At 52.8% G+C, this 26,169-nt stretch overlaps 4 non-coding genes across 4 annotated transcripts; 1 reads left to right on the forward strand and 3 right to left on the reverse strand.

Moving 5' to 3' along the window:
• Positions 1 to 5,452: 5,452 nt before the first annotated feature.
• Positions 5,453 to 5,524, reverse strand: TRNAG-UCC (transfer RNA glycine (anticodon UCC)). The gene has a single exon. It is a non-coding gene; the product is annotated as a tRNA-Gly (tRNA).
• A 3,412-nt stretch (positions 5,525 to 8,936) lies between these two features.
• TRNAE-CUC (transfer RNA glutamic acid (anticodon CUC)) lies at positions 8,937 to 9,008 on the forward strand. The gene has a single exon. It is a non-coding gene; the product is annotated as a tRNA-Glu (tRNA).
• Positions 9,009 to 10,901: 1,893 nt separating this feature from the next.
• On the reverse strand, positions 10,902 to 10,983 carry TRNAS-GCU (transfer RNA serine (anticodon GCU)). Its single transcript has one exon. It is a non-coding gene; the product is annotated as a tRNA-Ser (tRNA).
• A 14,677-nt stretch (positions 10,984 to 25,660) lies between these two features.
• TRNAM-CAU (transfer RNA methionine (anticodon CAU)) lies at positions 25,661 to 25,732 on the reverse strand. The gene has a single exon. It is a non-coding gene; the product is annotated as a tRNA-Met (tRNA).
• Between the last annotated feature and the right edge of the window lie 437 nt (positions 25,733 to 26,169).

Genomic DNA, 26,169 nt, shown 5'->3' on the forward strand with positions numbered 1-26,169 from the left:
ACATGTGCCACGCTGCCCCCGCTCTGCCACATGCTACCATCTCCCTGACTGCATCCAGCTCCTCGCCACCCCTGCCCATTCCATTCCTGGCCGCTCACCACCCCCTCTCCCCATCCAGCTACGTGCTTCCTCCCACCCCCCAGCACTACACTGATTAAAAAGGGGGCTGCCTGAGGTACACTTCTCAAAAAAGTTTGAAACCCCCTGCTCTAACCACTTGCTTATAACAGGACAAGCAGGTACCATCTCCTTTTGCTCCTCTAAGTGAAGAAATGCCCACTGCATCTGCTGTGGAGACCAAGCCTGCTTGTGTGTGTAAGGCTTGCTCTGAGAACATCTACTGGGCTGGCCCCCACAGGGTCCCCCTAGTTTCTGGATCCCAGTTGGGCTCAGCTGAGATCTGGGCACCCTCTAACGAGTGGGGCAGTATTAGGCATGCACAGACATGTACAAGAGAAGGCTCGGGGGGATAGAGTCGCCTGTTATAAATTAGTCAGGGGGGATCAGCAGGCATTGGGGGAATCACTATTTCCCCGAGCACTGCCAGCAGTGACCAGGAATAATGGTCACAAGCTGGCAGAGGGCAGGTTTAAGTTAGATATCAGTAGGCGCGACTTCACGGTCAGGGCGGCTAGGGTCTGGAACCAACTTCCAAGAGAAGTGGTGCTGGCTCTACCCTGGGGGGCTTTAAGAGGAGGTTGGATGAACATCTTGCTGGGGTCGTTTGACCCCAGTACTCTTTCCTGCCATGACGGGGGGGCGGACTAGATGATCTACTCAGGTCCCTTCCAACCCTAGAAACTATGAAACTATGAAACTATTAGGTGCCCAAGTCTTTACTGAATCTAGCTCTTAGTCATAAAAGTGGTACACAAGTGGAAATGGGGATCTGAGTTCTCAGTCTGAATTTCAATTTAGTCCTGTCTGCTTGACTGTTTGTTTGGAGGGACAGGGATAAGGGAGGATTGTAATCTTTGTTGTTGTTGTTGTTTCCTTATTGAATTTTCTAACTAGGGTATTGAGAAGATTTTTACAAGGCCTAAAAGCCTTCAGAGGCACAGATCCTATTGACTTTCCACAGAACTTATGCCTCCGAAATCCCTTGGGTGCTTTGACAAATCTTCCTACGGGTCTATCCTGTCTTGTCATGGTGAAAATCCAGCCCTGGGGATCCCGGGTTTTAAGAAAACAGCAAACTCTAAACTGAAGGAGGGTGTTTGTACCTGAAAGCTTGCAAAAACCATGTTTTTCCAGCTCTTTCATTGGTCTAGTAAAAGATGTCACATTGAGAAGGAATTTTCTTGCTAGGAGGGTAGTAAAATAATGGGACAGGTTACCCCGAGAAGTTGTGCAATGTCCATCATTGATGGTTTTTAAGACCCATCTAGACAAACCTTTGGCTGGGATTATCTAGTTGGGGATAGTCCTGCTTTGTGCAGGGGGTTAGACTACAAGCACTCGAACAGTGGTTCTCAACCTTTTTTGTACCAGGACATATTTGTAACTATCAATGGCCAATCCTGGCCCAGTGCCCCTCACTCCTGACCTGCTGCCCCCCACCCCACAGACCATCGCCCCCAGTGCATGGGGCAGGTAGTGGGAGTGTAGGGAAGCAGCAGGGGGAGGGGGCAAGCAGCCCCTTGCAGGCTGGAACTCTGCCCATCTGCAAGGGAAAACCCACAGTTTCCCATGTTTTTCTCCTTTAAAGGAGAATCTGTTTTTAAAGTGTATGGATCCATTTTTTTACGTTTGTTCACAGCCCTTTCATATGTTCTTGTGACCCAAGGGGTTGGGACGTGCTGCACTAGATGACCTCCTGAGGTCCTTTCTAGCCCCAATTTTCTATGATATCCCATGATTTCTAGGATATTCTGTGTCTTTTTGCTGGCACATTTAAGCAGCTTAAAGAAGAAAATACCTCCTTTCACCCATTTCCCTCCATTCCCTGGCTCCTGCTTATCTCCACCCATTGTCTTTCAGACTTCCATTCATTTGCATTGTCAGATTTCTTGTGATGCTTCAGCTTCTTTCCTACCTTGGGCAACACATAACAGCAGAGTCTCCCAATGCCCGAAGAAGCCTGCAAAGCCTCAAAGCTTGCAAAGAAGTTTTTTCCCCGCCCCCAACCATTTAGCTGGTCTAATAAAAGGTATCACATCTACCCCAAGAACTTTGCCTGTCAGTCTCCACCAGGGTGCACTGCTGAGTTAGAGATGCCCACTGGGCTGCAAAAAGAAATGCAAAACTCTAAAACTGTGGGCTCAGAGCTGATACCTTTTATCAGACCAATTAAGAAATTACACGCACACACACTTACTTCTTTGCAAGCTTTTGGGCAGTTGTGCCGGTTTTCAAGCTAAGGGAAAATCGGAGGTGGAAGAAGTCCCCTTAGGTAGAAAGGAAACTTCATTTTGCAGAGAGGAAGCCAGAGGTGGATGTATATTCCTCTAGACCCTCGAGAGCTTCTTTGTGTGAGTTGCTCGGTGATGTGCCCCAAGGCTCTTTTAATGCAACCGCTGGCTCTCGGCCACAAGCAATCCAGCTGTGACTCAGGCTGAGTCCAGAAGGGGAAGAGCTATTTCTGGCCCCAGAAGCCCCCCACTTCCAGGTGGGAAGCAGTATGGCTGTAAGGAACCCCGTGCAAAGCCTGGGGCTGGAGCCCGACCCGCTTTTGTCTTAACCAAAAAAAAACAACAAACCCCAAACAAACAAATGAACAAAAACCACTAGAAAACCAAAACAGCAACCAAACAAACCCCAGGGCTCAGTATCAGATGCTTTGTAAGAAAAAAAAATACAGAATTCCTCCAAGTAGACCTACCATTCCAGATATTAATGCCTAATTTGATCAGTTCTTGACTTTATGTAATGAGATTTAAAATATTCCTTAAAATATTGACTATCCAGTCAATAATGGGTATTCTCAGTATGGGACTGCAGGTGAGAAATATAAGAAACTTAGAATAATTAGCCAATATTTCTGTTTTTTCCCACCCCAGCTCCCCCAAAATATCCTGTGAGGAAGTACATAAATAGATCTGTAATAACTTACCCAATTTCTCCATTTCCCCCCACCTCCAAAATAAAAACTCTATTGGAGGGTGAGAAATATGAGAAACATAATAATTAGCCAATATGCCTGCCTTCCTGACCCCCTCCAAAGGATCCTACAAGGCCAAGGACATAAATATGTTAGTACTAACTTGAGCTGGTGCTGGATCTTCGTGTCCTGGCAAGGGAAATTCTGGGGAAGGCGGGGAATCAGCTGAGTTTGTGCTCGACACCCCTCCAGTTTCCCTTCAAGCCAAGTCTCCTTCCCCAGAAGGCCCTTTGGAGGATGCTGAGGTAGAGGTGGAGGCAAGCGGCCCAGCTGAGTTTGCTCCTCCTCTTGCTGTGCCTCTGCCCGCTGAGGAGGGGGAAAGTGCACCAGCATCCACAGATGCAGCCACAGCCCAGAAGAGAGAAGGTAGTGTGGTCTGGGGTCATTCTGAACTGGCAGATGATCCCACGTACACTATGTGCCTGCACTGCCGAGCCAAAACCAGCCAGGGCAAGGGAACAAAACATGTGGGCACCATGGGGATGCTGATGCATCTTCGCAGGGATCATCCCCTTGCAGTGTGGGGATGCAGTCAGGAAGGCCAACTGCACCTTGACGTGCCTCCACAGATGCATCTCGAGCAGGACCAAGGAGGTGATCCTCCCCCTCTATGAGGCACTGGTCAGGCCACAGCTGGAGTCCTGGTCCAGTTCTGGGCGCCACACTTCAGGAGGGATGTGGACAGCATGGAGAGGGTCCAGAGGAGGCCACTCGCATGATCAGGGGGCAGCAGGGCAGGGGCTACGAGGAGAGACTGAGGGACCTGAACCTGTTCAGCCTCCACAAGAGAAGCTGAGAGGCAGGGAGTGGGGGAGAGGGAATCCCTGTGTCACCTTTCAAGCTCTATGAAAGCGGCCTGCGGGGCCTGAACAGATCGGAAGGACGGGCGGCAAGCTGTGTGGTGGAGGGTGCCGCTCAGCCTGTCTCCGCTGTGCGAGAGCGGGGCTGCAAAGGTGAGCAGGCCCTCGCAGGGATGTGCGGGGCAGTGGAGCGGAGAAGGGGCGAGGGACCCAGCAGCTGCAGAAGTGCTGGATCCCCCCTGAGGACCAGGCAACACAGACCTGTCCCTCCCACTATTCCCTTCGCCATGTCTGGGTCGGACTGTGGGGGAGGAGCGCTCATGCAGGGCCGCCCCTCTCGCCCGGCCTGGCTCCGCCCACCAGCTCCCGCCGGGACACGGGGCGGCAGCGGAGCGGGCTCGGGACTGTCGCCGGCCCCCGCCCCGGGCAGCGGGCTGCTCTCCTGCCCCCCCACCGCCGCACCACACGGCCCTCGGCCTCGGCCCCTCCACGCTCCTCCGCCCCAGGCCCGCGCTGGGCCTGAGTGTCCCCTGGGGCCCGTGGCCCCTCGTCCTGTGGGGACACCAGTGCCTGCGATTCCCTGCTCCAGCCGTGCCAGCCCTGCCCCAGCCCGCGCAGCACCCGCCGTGCTGGGTCCCAGGCGGAGGTGGAGGCCGCCCGGGGAGTGGTGCCCGGGGGAGTGGAGTGGGAGGCCGGAGTGGCGGGCCGGAGACTGCAAGGAAAGCCCATGTGTGCGGGGTCCCGGGCTTTTGGGTGCTACCCTGCGGACCCGGCAGGGAAGCGCTGGTGGAGGGAGCACAGGCAGCGGGCTGTGGGGTTTGGTGAGTGGCACTGGCAGCGCCACATCACTGGGGCATCCATCCTGGGGTGGGACAACAGGGACACTCCCCATGACATGACAAGGACAAGGCTGGCGGCGGAGCTGTTGCCCAGCCCTGGGACGTGGAGAAGGGAATCAGGCTCCCAAGAGCCAGCTGTTGCCAGAGCGGGAAAAGGAAGGGTCTTGTGGCCACTGCGGAGGCAGCTGCAGCTGGGAGAGGCAGGAGGGGATTTGAGCTTGTCCAGAGGCGTTTTCAGGCTGGACAGCTGGGGCTCACCCTCTCCGACTCCAGCCCCTCCGTAACGGTGCCAGGAGGTGCGGGGATGAGGACGGGGCTCAGCCCTCCCCAGGGGTTTGGCAGAGACTGCTGGGCAGCGGCCACACGGAGGGTCGCGTCTTTCCGCATGTCCCGTGTCCAGTGGGAGGGGTGGCAGCGGGAACTTCTGGCCCAAGCAGGCAAAGCCCAAAACGCAGCACCCGCCAACCCCCTGCCTGTGTCTGGCGTAGCCCAAGGGTACACGTAGCACAGGTTGAGAAACACTGGCTTAATCCAAGCCTTGGGGCACCTGAGGGAATCCCTGAACCACAGGCAAGAGCCTCTGCCCCTCTGGCCTGCAGACATCCTGCCTCTTCTTCTTGTGCATCATGTTTCTCTTCCCTGCCTTCCCTCGCAGTGTGGCTCTTGAGGACTGGGGAAGAAAGCAAAAGTGTGGGGAGAAGGAAGAGCAGAGCTGCGTTGGCCGGGAATCGAACCCGGGTCAACTGCTTGGAAGGCAGCTATGCTCACCACTATACCACCAACGCTGGACAGAAGGCAGCTGGCCATCCAGCTCAGCAAATAGGAAACCCTGGGACTGTGTTTCTGTTCTGCCAGGCCGCATGGCCGGCTCCACTCCCGGCTTTTCCGATTTCTCCGACTGCTCCCACCCATCCCGCACTGATGTCAGAGGGGATCAGGAAGATTCTCTTTCAAGCATGATGACAAGTCACTAGCATTTGCAGCAGAGTGGGGCAGCGCAAGTGTCCTGGGCCTTTAAGCCAGCGCGCAGTGGCTCAAGACCATCCCCTGTCAAATGCTTCCTTCATTTTTGCTCTTTCTCCTCCTGAGGACTGTTTGAGAGAAGAGTGGCAGTGGGGTCCAGGTTCTCTTGGTCCCTGTGCGACCACTGGGTGGCCCTGGTATCCCCCTCTACGCGACGCTGGTCAGGCCACAGCTGGGGTACTGCGCCCAGTTCTCTGCAGCCCACTTCAGGAGGGATGTGGGCAACATTGAGAGGGTCCAGAGGAGGCCACCCGAATGATCCGGGGGCAACAGGGCAGACCCTACAATGAGAGACTGCCGGACCTAAACCTGTTCAGCCTTCACAAGAGAAGGCTGAGGGGGGACCCGGTGACCATTTATATAACTCACTAGGGGGGACCAGAAGGCTTTGGGGGAGACACTATTTCCCCAGCGCCCCCTGGCATGACAAGGAACAACGGACACAGGTTATTAGAGAGTGGGTTTAGATTAGACATCCGCAAGAACTACGTCACAGTCAGGGCGGCTAGGAGCTGGAACCAACTTCCCAGGGAAGTGGTGCTGGCTCCTACCCTGGGGGGCTTTAAGAAGAGGCTTGATGCCTACCTGGCTGGAGTCATTTGAGCCCAGGTTTCTCCCACCCAGGCGGGGGAGGGGGTCAGACTTGAAGATCTACAAGGTCCCTACCGCCCCTTCTTCTGCGATTCTATGAGGACCATTAGGCCTGTATTTCCCTGAGGACACAGGGCTGAGAGAGGCCCTTCTCCTGGCTGCAGGTGCTAGAAGCAAGGACCCACCTGCCACTGCCACTGTCCCTCTCGAAGACGTAGAAGCAAGGACCCACCTGCCACTGCCACTGCCCCCAGCTGCTGCTTCCCTGCTGTGCCAGCTGCAGTCGGGCAGGGGCAGGCTTGGCTCCCCACCACCTCTTGGCCCGCCACAGAAACCAGACAGCACGAAGCTCCATGCTTCTTCCACCCTCAGGAAAGTCCCGTTGGACACCGTGGCAGCGCAGGCAAGTCCAGGCACTGAAGAGCAGCCGACGCGGAGCTGTGCTAAGAGCACTCGAATTGCTTCAGGGCCTGCAAAATATCCTAGGTTGATGCTGTCATGTCCTCCTCTACCTGGACAGTGTGGGAGGTGGCACTGGTGGCATCTCTTGCACCTGCTTCTCCAATTCCTGGAGCATCCTCTGGCCTCACCTCACAAATCTGTAAGGCAAGTGAAATTGCTCCAGGGGCAATTGAGCCTTGCTTGCAGCCTGGCATGGAGTAAATGTTGCTAAGGTACAGGCAAATGTCATGTGGCCTTTTCCCTTTGTAGGAAATGTGAAGGAGGCAGTTCAAAGGCATCATAGGGTAGAGGTCAAAGTGTTGGGAGGACGCAAGTGAAACATGCACACCAGCTTATGGCAAGAGTGACCCTGCACCACACGACACACCGCAGCCCATTGAGGAGCCAGCTTTTGTCAAGAACTGCTTGGCTTCAGTCTAGTTCTTCCCTGCTCCTCCCGCCGGTGCGGCTGCTAGCTTGCCCTGCAGCCAGACTCAGCTTCTTGCCCTTCCAGTTTTGAAAACATAACCAGCACCTGAGCCCATCAGCCGAGGACACCAAACCTCATGCTTGGTGCTGGGGTGGGCACCCCTGTAGCTCCTGCCCAACTGGGGCCTGAGCCCTGGCCCGGGCCCTGGCCCCAACTCTAGCTCTGGCTCTATATCTGGCCCTGGCTGTGGAGAGCAGGGGCTTGGTGCAGGGAGAACTCTTCAGGCCTTGATGAGTATCTGCGCAGAAGCCTTGAGGCTGTCCCCACCACAAAGCATTCAGGGGCTGTAGAGACGGGCACAGAATAGGATCGGTGCCAGATCCTGGAATACCTGCGCCTGTGTTTCTGAGGGTGGATTCTGTCCCCACTGTAGAGTTGATGGGCTTAGTTTTTCACCACATGCCAGGGATTTCCCCGGGCCACATGGAGTGTTATCATGCACCCCTCTCCTGACACAGAAGCATGCACCAAGACACCCACTGTGGTGCTGGGACCCTGCGGGAAAGGCTCTTCCCCAAACACGGCAGGGCTGGGGCTGGCTTTTGTGGCAGGAAGAGAGGAACCCTTCCCCTCTTCTTCCTAATCAGCTTCTTTCCTGGGAAGAAAGCCAAGAACTTGGGCACTGTTGTGACTGAATTTTGGGACCTAGCCTCCCGGGAGAGCTCTCCATCCCCAGGTGCCTAGGTCTACTTGGGCCCGTGGGGCAGGGGCGGGGCCAGGGGCGGGGGAGGTTTACTTGAGATAGCATCTCTGGATGCAAGCCAGAATTTGGTTTTCTTTCCTGGCTGCAACATCGCACTGGGTGGCCCTGGCATCCTGGGAAGAGTTGGTAGAAGTGCAGACCCACCTGCCACTGCCACTGTCCCCATCCAAGACGGACCTTGGGTGGGGGGCGCAGTTTGCCGTGCCATGGCCGGAAAGCTAACCAAAGTCTGGCATGCATCCATCGATGCCTCTGTAGCCAAACCAGGGCCGTCATCCTCCCGCTGCACGTGGCCTTGCTGAGCTTGCAACTGTTTTGGGCCCCACAGATCAGGAGGGGTGTAGATAAGCTGAGGAGAGATCAAAGGAGAGCCAAGCATATGAGCAGAGACAAAGAGAGCACCCCTTATGAGGAGAGGCTGAGGGACATAGGACTTTCAGCCCGGGGAAGAGAAGGCTCCGGGCAGATTTGGTGGCAGACTGTAAAAACGGAAGGGGAGTGGCGTGAGGTTGTGGGAGAGCAGCTCTTCAGCAGGGCTCCCCAAAGCATAGCAAGGTGCAATGGGCACAAACTCCTGGAAGGGCGATTGAGATGGAACACAAGGAGAAAGTTGCTGACGGTCCGAGTGCCCAGGGTGTGCGACTGACTCCCCCCGCAGGTGGTGCAAGCACCTCCTCTGGACTCCTTTAAAAGGCCTATGGGTGTTCATGTTGCTGGGATCACTTGATCTCTGAAGACTTGGTGTCTAGAGAAGGCGGGCTGGACTTGATGATCTGGCACGGCCCCTTCCAGCCCCTAATGTCTATGAAATCTCGGAGTATGCCCATGCATTGAGAGTGCAACTGCCCAGGCCCTTCCTTCTTTTCCAGTTAGAATTCCTGTTGTCCATGGTGCAGCTGAGGGGCCCAGGACTGAAGGGGAAACAAGGCCAAAGGAGCAGGTGAGCAGCTCCCTGGTGGTCTAGTGGTTAGGATTTGGCGCTCTCACCGCCGCGGCCTGGGTTCGATTCCCAGCCAGGGAAGCCTTGCTTCTGTTCCCTGCCACCCCTGTGTTTTCCTTCTAGCCTTGGGAAAGCATTGGTTTTGTAAAGCCATCTGCACAAGTGAGCCCTTCAACCCCCTCCCCACAGCTCCAACAGCCTGTGAAAGACAAGGTGTGAATAAGGGGATTCCCTTCCTCACTTCTGCTCCACCCTTGCATCTGGCTAGGCTAGGTTGGGGCAGAAGGGCCCAAAAAGAGGGGGTGGGCCTGGGTGGATCTGGGAGGGAGAGGGAGACAGGCTTCTCACATGATTTCCACCTGCGGCAACCTTTCCCATGTCAGGACAAAGTGGCAACTGCTGCTTGAGAGCAAAGGGGGAACCCAAGGTGGGGGGGATGCAAAGCATTCTGGGAAGAGTGCTAAAGGCTCTATGAGGAGGCATGCAATGTAACGCATCTTTTGCCCTGAGAGAGGGATCTGGGCTGTGGATGAGGAAGAGTACATGCTGAGTTCCTTGCTTTCCACCAGCCTTGTTCAGGAGGGAGAATCTGACTATTCCTTTCAGTGGGAAAGGCAATGCAGTTACCTTGCTGTAGCGACAGCACTTTTCTGTCGCAAGAGCTCCTTCAGTGGAAAACTAGGGCCACAGTAGAATACCTTGACACACAGTGGGGGGGGGTTTGCTGTACCCACTCCTCCTGAGGCACAGGGACTTTGAGATTAAAGGAGCCGCTGGATTGAATGCCTAAGCCTTTCATTAAGGAAGGGGTAAGGATGTGTGGTGCTTCCTGTCTTCTCAGGACATCATGCTCAGGTGCAATCCAACCTGTGAAACCAGGCAGTGGCGCTACTGCAAACTCACAGCTGGGAAAAGCAGAAATGCAACGTCCCACGGCGCACAGCTTCTGCAGTGGACTCCTGTCCCCAGTCTCTTCAACCAGTTACCGATACAGGTAGGAGTCCTGCAAGCAATCCCATTACTCAGGATCTGCTGCCCCAAGGGTGCAGGCCTCGGGGCCAGGATGTGAATCCTACTTCAGGTGGAGGAAAGGTGCCAGGGGTTTGTAGAGGCCCAGGTGCCCAGGTCCTTGGCTGCTGTGCAGAGCCTGAAAGGATAGACCCACAGATCTGGGTCCAAGTGCAGTGCAGGCCTGGCCCAGACTTCCAAGTGTTCCCCAGTCCCACAGCTGCCCCGACATGTAAGTAGCCGGGGGCAGGTGGCAGGAGAAGGCCCCCATGAAGGTCATGGGCAAGTGTCTGAGAGAGAAGGCTGAGGGCAGCATCCCCTAGGGCAGGTCTCAGGGTGCCGAAGGAGGGGTATGTAATGCAGGGGAGAAACGCTTGACCAACGATCCCTGAGAAACCACAGCTGTAGGTGGGATCAAGAGGACAAAGTCCACCATAGATTGATGGTGCTGAAGGCTGCTACAGCCGATGCTTCAGTAGCCCAAGGTTGGTCCTGCATCATTACTGGGCCAGCAATTAAAACCATTTCTGATATGTGGCTCCTGGTCCTCCTTGTGCTCTGAATCCTGGTGCCATGCAGCACAAAAGGGATTTGGAGAAGATGCAAACCCTGCTCAAGGTGGAGTAGGCAAGGGAGAAAGCCGAGTAGTTCCCCCAACAGGTGGAAGAGAAGGTGGTGTGGGTCTGGTCAGGGTCAGGCATGCCGCACCTATGCCTGGAGAGCAGCATTCCCTTTGAGCTGTGCAGCATGCACGGATGGCCAGGCGTGGTCATGCTCCGCTGCCAGGCGTGTCTGCAACACCACGCACACCACCCAGCTTAGAGGGAGCCGTACTGGAGTGCAGTGCTGGTCACAATTGAGTTGGGGCTTCTCTTTCTTCCTGGCAGAATTAAGAGCGAAGCTTTGGAGAGCAAAGGGAGAAATCCAGGGGATATGAGTGTCACAGGGAATAAAGAGAGCCGCTACCGACAAGGATGGGATTCGAACCCATGCATGCAGAACACAATGGATTAGCAGTCCATCACCTTAACCACTCGGCCACCTTGTCACCCCAGCTGGCCCTACGGCCCAAGCTTTTCCAGGGGTACGGAGCTGCCTGGTTCCAGGCAATTGCCCTTCTGCCCTGGGCAGGCCCCTGTCCAGGTGACTTTTGGCCCTCTGGTGGGTGCATTCATGTTCCTTGGGACCCCCCTGGTGTGCTTGGGGACAAAAAAACAAACACACAAAGGGATTTGCAGAAGTCATCCTGCTGACTGAAGAGGAAGAGCCTGTCACTAGGAAAAAAGGTAAGCCAGCTCCTTGCAACAAGGACGGGAGTCAGGATGATGACAAGGGAGGTGGACATTTATGGACAGCTGACTGAGGAGCAGAGGTCCCACTCAATACTTTCCCGCTCTTACCAAATTTGCCCTCTACTTTGGGGTGTGCTCATTTATTAGGGCTAGGGTCTTGGTAATTCTATCAATGTGCTGCTTGTGTTACTTGTGTTTCTATATAGAGCTGTCTCTCTCCCTTCTGCAAGCCCTCGCCCCCAATGCAGCTATCTTGCAGGACTCAGTTCAGTGGGGCTGGGTTCCTCCAGGCCCCAAATCACTCATACCCACAAAAACACACAGATTAACGTGACGCGCCTGACCTGGCCGCCTGGATCAGCATGGACAGGCTGACACCCTCATAGGCCAAGAATCAGTTCCTCAGAGCAACAATAACCACAGTCAGACACAAGCACACACTGAAACAGAATACCTCTGAATCTGGCTGGGTGTCCAGATGACACCCTCATGGGCCAGCATTCAGTTCATTAGGGCACGTCTGAGCCAAACTGGGTCAACCAGCCTGTACAAGCGGATCCCCTTATGTGTTTCAAACTCAGCACGTCCCAATCTTTTAGTCTCTGGATGAGCAGACCCCACAGTATTTCTGGGTTTCACAGGGATCTTTAGCTTAGGTAAGAGGGGCGTTGCTACAGTGCAAGTGGGGAAAGAGAAGTAAAGAAGGCAAACTATACCCAGTTACCACTAGTTTGACTATAAAAGTTATTTCTTGCTAAGTAGATGAAATATATATGGACACTAGTAGTGATAGACATGCAAAGGAAAAACAAGTACAAACAGTCACAGTATACCCTGGTTTCACTAAGTATTTGGGGAAACTTAGCTCAAGCTTAACTAATACAGTTCAAATTCAGAAATCTCTGCTTAGAGAGAGAGAAGAGTAAAGAGAGAGAGAGAGAGAGAGCGGGGATCTCCCCAGTCCAAGGCACTCGGGTTGCAAAACCGAGAGGTCGAAGTTCTCAGCACGATCCTTGAAGGGAGACGATGGGCCTCCTGCCGCCTCTCTAGAAGAAAGCGGGCGGTGTCAGCACACACTGCTGCTGCTTTTACAGATTTTTATACCCCCAGTTCAGCTTCTTTCAAGCATTCTCAATAGTGTAAATCAAATTGTCCTTTCTATTGACCAGGGGTTATCTGGGTGGAACATCTCAGGAACTTGATTGATACTCAGGAAACACCTACTTGGGAGCCAGCTTGACATTCCTATGGATAGCAGATATACTTGATGGGATATCTCCTGGTGTCTTGACAAACAATAGACTGCAGCATCAGGGTTTGGGATTTTTACTTGCTGTGAAGAAGCCTCAGCTTAGCATGACTTTTCCAGATCTTACTATAGTCTTTGAACAGACTTAAGGCAATCCTTGGAGTGTTCATGACCTGTGGTGGAGAGGACTTCCACCAGTCGTCTCGGGAAAAGTATGACAACACTTGTGGTCAGGGCTCCAACGGGCTGGACGCTGTGAGGAACCCTGTACCATTGTTCAAATGCTGCCCATACCCCCTCGGACTCGGTCTATTGCCTCAGCATTCCCTAACCCGGCAACCGAGTTGTAGCCAACCAAGTCTACATCGGCCTCCCATAGTGGGACCGGGGAATGTACGGCCCGAGATGCCGAGTAAACTTACTTTTGCTTAGAGATGTGTGTGTGGGGGGGGAGGGGACGGGAAGGAAAAGTCCTTTGTAAATCCAGATTACAACTGGTCTGAGAAATGCTGAGCTGGGTGTGGGGGTTGATCAGCATTTGGAGCACAGCTTCCCCATCATGCACTGCTCCCCTGCTTCGCTGACCCCAGAATTCACTGCAGTCTCTGCTTCAGGTTTTCTGTTCTCCAGCTCTCATGTAAATGAATGGTCATCTGGTCCCATCTCAGAGGCAAATGAGACCTAGGGCACTTGTCTCACTGTTGTCACCCTTATCTGGAGGGTTTTAGGTGTGTCTCTCACTGCATCTGAATCAGCTTCTGTTTCGGTGGGGCGGGGGGGCGATTCTTTGTGAGTCAGACAGTCTGTGTCCTGTGTCAGGGTTGCCCCAGAACATGGAGCTGACAGGCAACAGTACTGAAGCAAGCAGACACACAAAATTGACTAAAGAAAGGTTTTGCCAGGGACTGGCAACCAGGGCTCCCTTCTCGTGCCATCCTAAGGAGCTGCTGAGTAGTACATCAGTACAGAGAGGTGCAAGGTGGGACAGAAGGTCCAGCCAGAGCAGCGAACCTAAAAGGCCGGTGTGTTTCAGGGATCGCTGCTGGTGTATCTATTCCCCCATCCTTCCCCCCGAGAGTGCTACTCTGTCCCTGTGTAGGTTCACCCATGCATCCGCTCAGCCTCCTGCCCGTCCACCTTGCCCCCAGCAAAAACCACAGTTACAAAGAATAAAAGTTTGAGAAGGGCCTTCCAGGACTTTGTTTTCAGTATCTTCCCAGAATACAAGGTTTCTACTGAGATCGCTGCGTTGAAAGTCTTGAGTGAGAACCAGTAGAACAACGTCTGTCTCTCTTCTCGGAGCAGGCTCTGGAAGTAAGATTAGCCTAAAACAGGAAGAGATGAGTCCCTCTTAGTGACTGATGTCCCAGGACACACAATAGAAAATCAACCGAAGAAATACGGTTGCTGTAGTAGTTCTTTCTCAGTGGTAAAGGCGGTGGTCTTGAAATCCTTTCAGGGTTTCCCTGCGCAAATCCAAGTTCTGTCTACTAGGAGATTGCTGCCTTTGTTTTCCTTTTTCACCACTCGGTCACTGTCTAGCTACCAGAATTTACCCTCTCTCCTGCCAAATCTTTTTCTGGTCTTGCCCTGGCAGCATTTCCTGTTGGGCTACAAAGACTTGGGGAAACACAGAGTCGTACCATAACAGAGGTTTCAGTTCCCAAGCTGTACAGTTTCTCTTCCTCCCCGAATGCCACAATGCTTGCTTCTCTTGGGTTAGGAAAACAGCAAAGGATTACTTAAGATGGAGAGAAAAAGAAGAAGGGAAATTCAGCTGCTTTTCTTTAATCCATGACTCCTCTAAAACCATCAAAAGAGAACATAGGAATCCATGGAGATTTACTAATGAAGGTCATTTCTCTTACCAGTACCTCCTGTGCTTCCCTGGACTCTGTGATGCTATCTGCACCATGGTAATGTTTCTTTAAAGACCCCGTGCGAGACTCTGGTGTCAACCATCTCCATTGCAGGTTTTTGTATTGAGGTCATATGAAACGGAACAGAGTTGATGTAGCCCTTTTTTTGACCACGAGGTGAATTCCCAGCAGCCATCTTGGGTAGCAATATGGCAGCTAGACGCACTTCTTGCCAGATTGGCAACATGACTGTCCCCAAACTGGTAGAGCATCTTTACCTGGAACAGACTGCTGTCATTTGTGGCAACGAGTTGCCTATGGGACTTTTAACTACAGAGAACCAACTCACAGGATCATCACTATAGTCTGGTTTACTGGAAGGACGCAAAAGTCAGACCATAAACCTGAACACACACATTCACGCACACACAGACACTCAGAGTGGGTAGCTAGGAACCCCAAGCACCGGTGTCAAGACACACCTATCCCCAAGCCCTGCAGTCCACCGTTGACGGCCAGTTGAGAGTTCTTTCATTGGGAAGTTGCTTCACAAGGGGGTTGCTGACTGGTCCTTCAGTCTGGACAGGCAGAGTGCTGGTCAGGTCAAAGAGGCTGCCAGTGGGGTTCGTTCTTCACTGCCTCTTCTCCCACTGCCAGACTTTGGTGACTCCTCAATTCTCAGGCTTAGCCAATCCAGGGGTCATTGACCTTGAAGGACATCCCTCTTGATAGCTGCTGGATGGCAGCTGTCAGCCCCAGGGGTCACATCCGCACCTAGGTGCAGTCTCAGCAGTCCCTTGTTGAATTTTGATTGATTCACTGCCCTGATGAATAGTGCTCTGGAAGTGATTGATCAGGGGGTCTTTCAGCCCCAAGGGCCTGCTTACCGTGTTGATTACATTAGATTCATTCAAACTGGGGCTTCCACACCTTTCACAGTGAAGTTTCCAGGAATTCCTAGCTATTTCTTGATCCTTTCCTCCTCTTGGCCTGTAGTTTTGTAGCTGTCAACTGCCACTCCTTAACATGCATCTCCAGAGCTACTGCCTTCCACAATCAAACAAGATTAGTTCAGGGACCAGCTCCAAAGAGAGATTCCTGCTCTTGCTAACATTGGTAAATGGTACAACTGACTTTTCAACTTCAAGTACATTTGTCAAAGTATCTAACAATACACCTCCTATACAAATAATAATGATCTAGTGAAAGAAACAGAGAGAGAAAGGAAGAAAAGAGAAAGCATCCCCCAAAGGGGGCAATTATTAAAAGAGGGGCTTTTGCCATATGGAGGAGCTCGCCATCTGATGGGCTGGGGTGGTGGAGGGCAGACAAAAGTGTTTCTTGCTACAGGGCGACAACATTACCCTCCTTCTTTACCTGACTATGGAGAGGAACAGGTCTCTCTCAGACAAACATATCAGGTAACTCTGAAAAGGAGCCCAGCCCTTGCTTCCCTCTCCCGCGGGAACGGTGCACGGGGCTTCCCTTCTCCATGGAATGCTTTGGTGGGGACAGGCACTCGGAGCATGACTTGGGCACTAAGCCCTGAGAGGACCTGCGGTGAGAGGGACTTAGGGACATCAAGCACCAGGGAAGAGCTGCAGACGCAGTTCATTGTAGTTTTCATTGACATCTTGCCCTAGCCAGACCTATATTACGGGACCTACAGTGAGGATACCTGTCATAGATTTGTGCACAAAAGAGATGGCCCAAGTTACAAGCATGACTCCTATTCTTAGCTCGTCAAAAACGAGCTAAGCAATAGGTCTAAAACTACAGTTGTAGAAGAGGCATCTTGACTGGGCCAGTGCCTTTCACGTGTAGTCAGTTCCACACGGGCTCATTAGTTCCTGACTTGGGCTTTCGGCAGCGTGGAATGCAACGTTAATCATAAGTGATGCCATTTGCAAATGACACAAAATCTGGGGCAAGAGGCAACAGTGAAGAGCACAGGTCTCACCAGCAGTGCAGTCTGGATTACTTGGGAATCCAGGGTAGAATATGTCTTTAATATTACCGGGCCTTCTTCCTCTGGAAGGAAATATCAAGCCACCAAGAAGTCGAAACCTCGGGCAGGCTTGGCCGTTCTCTGTTGGGAAGCAATGATTCCCAAAACTGATGCTAGACAAGTGATGACTGATCAGTGGAACCCGAGCTGCCAGGGCCCGCCGCTTGTGCCCAACAAGCTAGTGCCATGGATGGGTGCCTAGTTAGGGAACTGAGTCAGTTTGCGTGGTCACTGAAGATACCCATGGGAGTGATCACCCCTGCCATACGTTACCCACACTGGTATGCTCCATGGAAGTCTATGTTGTCTGTGGCAGTGGTGCCAATGGCCCTCTTCCCCTTTATCTGTGAGGGTTGTAGGGACCTGGGAGGCGTTGGTGGGTGCTTTGGGGATAGAGGGATCCCTTGCGTGGTGGTTAACCCAATATTGGCATGAAAAGTGGGTGAGGCACAAGTTTGGAACTGAAATGTGATAACAGTTCTCTCCATCTTGGAACTACAGAAGATCTTCATGGGGAGCATTCTCGCTCTGCAGCACCTCATTTTTCTACCACCACATCTACGAACATGAGCAAGTCCTTCCTTACACAGCATGCACTAAGTCCAAAGAACTTGTCATCCTGGGAGTTTGGAGGGACTGAAGTACACCCAGAGTGGAAAGAGATTTGCCACGTTCCTCAAGGACAGATTCTTTGAGGGGTGCGAAATACAGTCGGGAATGGGAAGGTGATGCCAAGGGAGGTTTGATAGAGGACACAGGAAGCAATATGCACCTGCAAGTACCCTCTCCCTCTCCAGCATCTTGCCACCTTTCTGCCTGCCAACGTCGGACCCAGGGTGGCATTTCTTGTGGCCCAGGCGTTCTTCTGCCATTTCCTCCTTCCCTTCTGCTGCCATTCCCTGAGGCAGTGAGGTCTGGGCAGAGATGTGGCCTGAAATCCTTGTGGTTTTTTAGTTCCCAAGTCCTGACAGATCCCTCATTCCTTAGGATAAACACTGGAGATGCTGGTCCCCTTCAAGCTCCACCTCAACCCCCATCACTGACACGCTCCTCCCAGGGAACAAGCCAACGAGATCCTCCTTTGGGCAGTCACACCGCGGCTCTTAGTCTGTCTGCCTGTTCCCCACACTGACACTGATCCCTGCTTGTGCAAAACCTCCCCTGCCTGGGAAGAAAGTGCCGCTGACCCCTGGACAGGAAGGCTTTAGGGAGGCGTTCGACAGCCTGGCAGGTGCAAGAATGCTACCTCTCTCCCTGCCCCAAAACTCTGGTATGTGAGAATTTGGTCAACTTGGGCTCTGGAAGGGCACACTCCTCTTCCCCCTTTGTCAGGTGACCGTGAGTTGTAAGCTGAGTTGGATACAGTCCTGAGGGAGTGGGGTAACCTGCTCTGTCTGCCTACATGACTGACATCACATACCTCGTATGAGGGCTTTAGGTTCCCTCTTGTTCTAAGCAAAGCCAACTTGACTGGGATGGCGGGAGAGACCCTGCCAGTCTCCCCAGGAACCAGTGATGCTTTTCAAATTGGTTGTCTGGCAGCCAACAGCTGCTGGCCTCCATTGGACCAGGTAAATGAGGTCATCTGATCTATATAAGTTAAGGACTGCCCAGAGGGAGTAGCAATAGCCACGCTGGAAAAACTCAGAGAAAGAAGCTGGACCATCTAAAATTTGTGCTCTTTTTTTAAAGTTATGATCGATGAAGTGCCTGCCTCCAGAGGGAATCTCCACCTGCCTCTGGATGATACTCCTTAGTAATCTATCTGAGATCTAACTGGAGATACAGCTTGCAGGAGTCCAGATGTGTGGTTAAAGGCTAAGCAGCCACCCTGTTTGCTCTATGGGATTTCTCTGATATTGCTCTACCCTGTACCCTATGCCAAGCCTACTCCGTGTAGCCAAGAAAGTTCTCCTTTGTACCTCATGTGGGAGACTCCTTGGGAGAGGGGCTAGCTTCTGCCTTGGGTCCCCTTGGTTTGGCTCACTAAGGAAGAACACAATTTGTGCTTAAGACTGAGGGAAGCACCCCAAGATCTTGAAGTGGGTCGAGTACCCTCAAGGACTACTAGGCCTGTGTTTCCTAGAGGGCACAAGAGCTACGATCAGTGCAGACTCTGGGTGCTGGCAGCGTTACCCCCAGGTTAGTAGGTGTGCTCCAGGAAGAGGGTGGGCCAGATGTCAGGCACCCCCAGGGAAGCACTCAGAGCCTGGAAGTAAGTTGGGCCCAGTCAGTGTGGTGCCTTAGTGCAGGAGCACCCACAGTCCTCACTGTGCATATGCTGCAACCCCTGCCTGCCCTCATGCCCCTCGTGCCCCTTGCTAGAGAAGTCCTGAGGTTACTGAGTTGCAAAGCTCTGGCGTGCGGAGCATTAGGTGGAGACAGTGTCCTGATCCTGTTGTAGTCCTTCTCGCTGTCTCCAGGTCTAGTTGCATACGGCTCCTTTTCAATCTCTCTGTTCACTTCCCCTCCCAAGGCTTCCTTGAACAACCTGCACCAGGTGTTGATTTTCCTGATGGACTTGGCTACTTCTTCTTCATCCCGTCCTACTGATTTCCAGTGGTGAGATTGACGTTCACTCAGAAACATTTTAACACAGTCTGTTTGAGCTTGGTGCGTCTGTATAAGAGAAGATTCCTGAATTGCCACATGGCCCTTCTGACAAAGGGCACAAACTGGTGGTGTTACCTGTCAGCTCCATGTTCTGGGGCAACCCTGACACAGGACACAGACTGTCTGACTCACAAAGAATCGCCCCCCCCCCCCCCCCCCCACCGAAACAGAAGCTGATTCAGATGCAGTGAGAGACACACCTAAAACCCTCCAGATAAGGGTGACAACAGTGAGACAAGTGCCCTAGGTCTCATTTGCCTCTGAGATGGGACCAGATGACCATTCATTTACATGAGAGCTGGAGAACAGAAAACCTGAAGCAGAGACTGCAGTGAATTCTGGGGTCAGCGAAGCAGGGGAGCAGTGCATGATGGGGAAGCTGTGCTCCAAATGCTGATCAACCCCCACACTCAGCTCAGCATTTCTCAGACCAGTTCTAATCTGGATTTACAAAGGACTTTTCCTTCCTGTCCCCTCCCCCACACACACATCTCTAAGCAAAAGTAAGTTTACTAGGCATCTCGAGCCGTACATTCCCCGGTCCCACTATGGGAGGCCGATGTAGACTTGGTTGGCTACAACTCGGTTGCCGGGTTAGGGAATGCTGAGGCAATAGACCGAGTCCGAGGGGGTATGGGCAGCATTTGAACAATGGTACAGGGTTCATCACAGCGTCCAGCCCGTTGGAGCCCTGACCACAAGTGTTGTCGTACTTTTCCGGGGACGACTGGTAGAAGTCCTCTCCACCACAGGTCATGAACACTCCAAGGATTGCCTTAAGTCTGTTAAAAGACTATAGTAAGATCTGGAAAAGTCATGCTAAGCTGAGGCTTCTTCACAGCAAGTAAAAATCCCAAACCCTGATGTCTATTGTTTGTCAAGACACCAGGAGATATCCCATCAAGTATATCTGCTATCCATAGGAATGTCAAGCTGGCTCCCAAGTAGGTGTTTCCTGAGTATCAATCAAGTTCCTGAGATGTTCCACCCAGATAACCCCTGGTCAATAGAAAGGACAATTTGATTTACACTATTGAGAATGCTTGAAAGAAGCTGAACTGGGGGTATAAAAATCTGTAAAAGCAGCAGCAGTGTGTGCTGACACCGCCCGCTTTCTTCTGGAGAGGCGGCAGGAGGCCCATCCTTTCAAGGATCGTGCTGAGAACTTCGACCCGTCGGCTTTGCAACCCGAGTGCCTTGGACTGGGGAGATCCCCCCTCTCTCTCTCTCTCTCTACTCTTCTCTCTCTCTAAGCAGAGATTTCTGAACTTGAACTGTTTTAGTTAAGCTTGAGCTAAGTTTCCCCAAATACTTAGTGAAACCAGGGTATACTGTGACTGCTTGTACTTGTTTTTCCTTTGCATGTCTATCACTACTAGTGTCCATATATATTTCATCTACTTAGCAAGAAATAACTTTTATAGTCAAACTGGTGGTAACTGGGTATATTTTGCCTTCTTTACTTCTCTTTCCCCACTTGCACTGTAGCAACGCCCCTCTTACCTAAGCTAAAGATCCCTGTGAAACCCAGAAATACTGTGGGGTCTGCTCATCCAGAGGCTAAAAGATTGGGACGTGCTGAGTTTGAAACATATAAGGGGATCAGCTTGTACAGGCTCATTGACCCAGTTTGGCTCAGACGTGCCCTAATGAACTGAATGCTGGCCCATGAGGGTGTCATCTGGACACCCAGCCAGATTCAGAGGTATTCTGTTTCAGTGTGTGCTTGTGTCTGACTGTGGTTATTGTTGCTCTGATGAACTGATTCTTGGCCTATGAGGGTGTCAGCCTGTCCATGCTGATCCAGGCGGCCAGGTCAGGTGCGTCACATTAATCTGTGTGTTTTTGCGTGTATGAGTGATTTGGGGCCTGGAGGAACCCAGCCCCACTGAACTGAGTCCTGCAAGATAGCTGCACTGGGGGCGAGGGCTTGCAGAAGGGAGAGAGACAGCTCTATATAGAAACACAAGTAACACAAGCAGCACATTGATAGAACTACCAAGACCCTAGCCCTAATAAATGAGCACACCCCAAAGTAGAGGGCAAATTTGGTAGAGAGTGGGAAAGTATTGAGTGGGACCTCTGCTCCTCAGTCAGCTCTCCATAAATGTCCACCTCCCTTGTCATCATCTTGACTCCCGTCCTTCTTGCAAGGAGCTGGCTTACCTTTTTTCCTAGTTACAGGCTCTTCCTCTTCACTCAGCTTAAAGGGAATGCTGCTCTCTAGGCATAGGTGCGGCATGCCTGACCCTGACCAGACCCACACCACCTTCTCTTCCACCTGTTGGGGGAACTACTCCGTTTTCTCCCTTGCCTACTCCACCTTGAGCAGGGTTTGCATCTTCTCCAAATCCCTTTTGTGCTGCATGGCACCAGGATTCAGAGCACAAGGAGGACCAGGAGCCACATATCAGAAATGGTTTTAATTTCTGGCCCAGTAATGATGCAGGACCAACCTTGGGCTACTGAAGCATCAGCCGTAGCAGCCTTCAGCACCCGCACCACCTCAATGTATGCTGGACTTTGTCCTCTTGATCCCACCTACAGCTGTGGTTTCTCAATTACCTTATATGTATGTGCTGTGGTTATACATTCATGAGGTTTTCTTGTTGTAGTTTTTATTGCGATCTCACTCTCTCCAGGCCTCAACTGCAACAACTAAAATGAGGCTCTCTTAGTAGATTTGCCTAGGAAAAACCTGCCCAAAGTCACAGGCATGACACCTATTCACTGGGTAATGAATGAGCGAAATGACAGACCTCAAATTCAACTGCAGGAGGGATAACTTCACTGAGCAGGTGCATTTGCAGTGTGCTCAGCCTCAAAGGGGACTGAGCTGGGCTTTCAGGACTTTGGAATGAAACATTGCTCCTCACAGATGCCATTTGCATATGCCACAAAGTCTAGCAAAGCAGGCAAGAGTGAAGAGCGCAGGCAAACACATTGGTGCAGTGTCGAAGACTTGGGAACGTAGGCTCAGGTGAATCATATGACCTGAATGTGCCTGTTCTGAAGGAAACTTCAAGCCACCAACAATTCATAGCCTTGGGCAGGCTTGCTGGAAGCAATGACTGTCAAAAAACATTTCAGAGAAGTGATGAATGAGCAGTTGAGGATGAGCTCCCTAAAGCTTCTACACGCTGCCCAAAAGGCAACAGGCAGTGGGGTGCCTAATCTGGGAACGGAGGCACTTTCTCTTGTACTGTTGGTTCCACGTGGCAGTAATGCATGCTGCCATAGGTTCCCCCAGCTTGCTATGCTTACCAGATGTCCCCAGATGCTGGGAAGCAGGCTGGGGGTGCTGGTTGCAGTGAGAGGGATCCCTGGGTGGGGCTTATCCCAGCACTACCATGAAGCTTTGCTCTTTTGCAGTCTGCCAGGAGGAGCGATGACCCTGCTATCCAGTCTGAAGCTGTTACCTCCTTGTGGCTCAAAACTCCAAAAGAAAGCTTTGCTTTAAAGAAGAGCTTTTTGGTCGTGTGCCAAGCAAGAATATTTGGGTTGTAGCAAGGAGCATCCACCCCCAGGAGGTAAGCCAACCGGAGAAATGGTGCTGGAGGTCGGAGAGTCTTGGCAGAGGGGGCGAGCTGCCCCTGTGTGGTGAGGGCTGATGTATCAGTGAGAGCTGCAAGGCAGAGGCTGGTGTTTCCCTGCAAATCAAAGCCCTTGGTCTTGCATTGGATATGCTCTGTGTCTATCTGCTTTGTGGCAACACCCTTTTTTGCTACGGCCATTTCTGCTGGAACACGAAAAGAGCTAGAAGCAATGAAAAGTGGCCCCACACGGATGGCTCTGCAATTTCCCAGTCACACATAGGGGCAAACCAAATGCCTCACAGAGCAGAGGAGAGAGTGCTAAGGATGTACAACCCCTATGACTGACATGCTCTTCCCCAAGCAACAAGCCCATGAGATGCTCCTTTGGGCAGTCAGCCCTTGGCTCTGCGTCTGTCCATCCCACTCCGCCCTGCCCGGCACTGATCCCTGCTCAGACATGACTCCCATTGCCTGGAAAGAAAGCAACCCTGACCCCAGAACGGAAAGCATTATGGACCTGTCCAAAAGCTTGGCAGGTGCAAGGGCAAAGAGAAGCCTCACTGTGGATATGCCAAAGCCCCAGGCTGGAACTTGTGCCCATTGCCAGAATGGTCCAGAGGTTACCAAGTTGCAGAGCATTAGCTCCAACCAGTGTCCTTGGACAGAGTCTGAGGGTATGGCATTTCCTGGGTTGAAGACCAAAGGCCTGCAGAAAGATCCAAGCATCTCCCCACATCCCATTGCAGTCCCAAAGCCCTTGCATTGTCACGGCATGGGAGGCAGGGAGGCTCAGAGCTGCCAGGATGCCATTTGCCCCAATCCACCTGTAGTTTACAAGTCTGGGATCCCCATCTTCTGTCATGCAGCAAATGTCACCTGGTGCAGACCTGGGAAAGACAAATATCTAAACGCCTTTTAAAGCAGTCCAGACTTGGTGCTTGCACCACATCGGGGCAGTCTGTTCCAGACGCTGAACACTCAGACCGTAAAAATGTTTCTCCTTATGTTCAATCTAAATCAGCCTTCTAGGAGCTTGTCGCCATTGGACCTTGTTATTCCTCAGGGAGCCCTGCTGAACAACTATTGCTCCCAGATCCTGACGCACTCGCCTTATGTACTTACAGGCTGCCACCAAGTATCCCACCAAGCCTTCTCTTCTCCAGGCTGAAAAGTCCCATGTCCCTCAGCCTCTCCTCATAAGGTTTTTCTTTTGGTCACTGATAATATGGGTGGCTCTCCTCTGGACCCTCTTGAGCTTATCCACATCCCTCCGGAAGTGGTGGGCCCCAAACTGAGTGCAGTACTCCAGTTGCGGACTCACCACAGGGGAGGAAGGTGTCAGGAGGCCATCCCACCAGAGGTTTTGCTAAAGAGGCATCGATGAATTCATGCCAGATTCTCATTAGCTTTGCTGCCCGCATCATCACATACTGCACCTCACCCCCGGCCCCTTGGCCAAGAGAAACCTACGGAGCAGGGAACAGAGTGCTCTCCCAGGAGCCTAGGTCCCAAAACTCACTTGCAACAGAGTCCAGGTTCCTGTATTTCTTCCCTGGAAAGAGGCTGATTTGGAAGAAGGGGGAAAGGTGCCTCCCTTTCTGCCACAGAAGCCAGCCCCAGCCATACCATCTTTGTGGAAGAGTCTCACCCCCAGGCCCCTAGACCATATTGGGTGTCTGCCTGCCTGTTTCTGTCAGATTAGGGGTGCACAATAACACTCTGTGAGGTCCTGTGAAATCCCTGGTTTGGTGTCCCAGGCTGATGCGCTCAGGTGTTGGTTATGTTTGCACAATTGGAAGGGCAAGAAGGTGAGTCTGGCTTCAGGGGAAGCTAGCAGCCGCAGCGGCGGGAGGAGCAGGGAAGAACTAGGCTGAAGCCAAGCAGTTCTTGACAAGACCCGGCTCTTCAGTGGGCTGCAGTGTGTCGTGCGGTGCAGGGTCACTCTTGCCATAACCTGGTGTGCATGTTTCACTTGTGTCCTCCCAACACTTTGACCTCTGCCCTGTGATGCCTTTGAACTGCCTCCTTCACATTTCCTACACAGGGAAAGGGCACCTTACATTTGCCTGTACCGTAGCAACATTTACTCCATGCCAGGCTGCAAGCAAGGCTCAGTTGCCCCTGGAGCACATTGGTTTCACTTGCCTTACAGATTTGTGAGGTGAGGCCAGGGGAAGCTCTAGCAATTGCAGAAGCAGGTGTAAGAGATGCCCCCAGTGCCACCTTCCACATTGTCCATGTACAGGAGGACAGTATAGCAACAACCTAGGATATTTTGGAGGCCCTGAAGCAATTTGAGTGCTCTGAGCACAGCTCAGCACCCACTGCTTTTCAGTGCCAGGACTTCCCTCTGCTCCGACAGTGTCCAACAGGACTTTCCTGAGGGTGGAAGAAGCATGGAGCTTCCTGCTGTCTGGTTTCTGTGGCGGGCCCAGAGGTGGTGGGGAGCCAAGCCTGCCCCTGCCCGACTGCAGCTGGGACAGCAGGGAAGCAGCAGCTGGGGGGGGGCTGGGCTTCGAGAGGGACAGCGGCAGTGGCAGGTGGGCTGCCAGGATGCCAGGGCCACCCAGTGGTCCCACAGGGAACAAGAGCACCTGGACCCCACTGCCACTCTTCTCTCTGGCATACCAAGAGGCAGACATGGGGGCTTGGTTGAAGAGGCTGAATCTGGCCTGTGGGCCATATCTCCTGCACCAGTGAAAAAAGCATTCATGAGAGCTGAGTGGGAAAACCCGAGAGTCTAAGCAGGATGGTCCAGAGTCCCAGCCAGCAGCCGGCTTGGGTCTGTGTGGAGCCTGGGATCCCTCCTATCTGGGTAGCTCTTCTGGCAGGCTCCGCACTCTTCCTCCACATCTAACATTGCCTCGGAGAGACTCCGACCTTCTCTGAGGATCTCAAGGTGCCCCAGGGTGCCACAGTCCCCGCTTGAGAAACCCTCTTTCACAAGCCCACACAGGCAGCAGCTCCTGGGCTCCAAGGGGGTGGTGGAAGCCCGTGCCACGGTCCCTGCGGGTGGCTGCACCAGGGATTTGTCCCTGTGTCTGAATTTGTTGCCGGTTTCTCGCCTTGGGTTTTGGCACCACCGTGTGGCCAAGGCGGGAGCAAAGCTTCAGCACTGAGGGAAAAGCCCAGCCCAGCCGGCGAAAGAGCAGAAAAGAAAGATGCTGTTAGCAGAGGATGGTTTCGATCCATCGACCTCTGGGTTATGGGCCCAGCACGCTTCCGCTGCGCCACTCTGCTGGGGGTACCAGGCCTCTGAGGTCAGGCTGCAACGAACATGTTCGCGATCCCCTGCGACCACACGAGCATCGAGTAGTGCAGTCGGTGTGTCGGCTGGAGGCACTCTGGGGTTGGAAATGCAGGCCTGGCACGGATTTCTGCCTCGGGTTGGTGACAGACAGCTCTTGCCACTGCTCTGCGACTGCAGCACCCCGGGCCCTGCTCTTGCGGCATCTCAGTGCGGGATGGGTGGGCGCAGGTGCAAATCCACATGTCCTCACATGATCCCGTATCCCCAGTTGGAGAAATGTGAATAGCTGGGAGTGGAGCAGGCCAAGGGGCCTGGCGAAACAGAAACACAGTACCAGGGTTTCCTCTTTGCTTAGCTGGTTGGTAACCCACACCGAGTTTTTGTTGGTGGTTTAGTGGTGAACCCAGCTGCTTTCAGCACTGGACCT

This window comes from Crocodylus siamensis, unplaced genomic scaffold, assembly GCF_052110815.1.
Source record: "Crocodylus siamensis isolate JL-2025a unplaced genomic scaffold, ASM5211081v1 HiC_scaffold_199, whole genome shotgun sequence".
In the NCBI taxonomy this organism is placed as follows: Eukaryota; Metazoa; Chordata; order Crocodylia; family Crocodylidae; genus Crocodylus; species Crocodylus siamensis.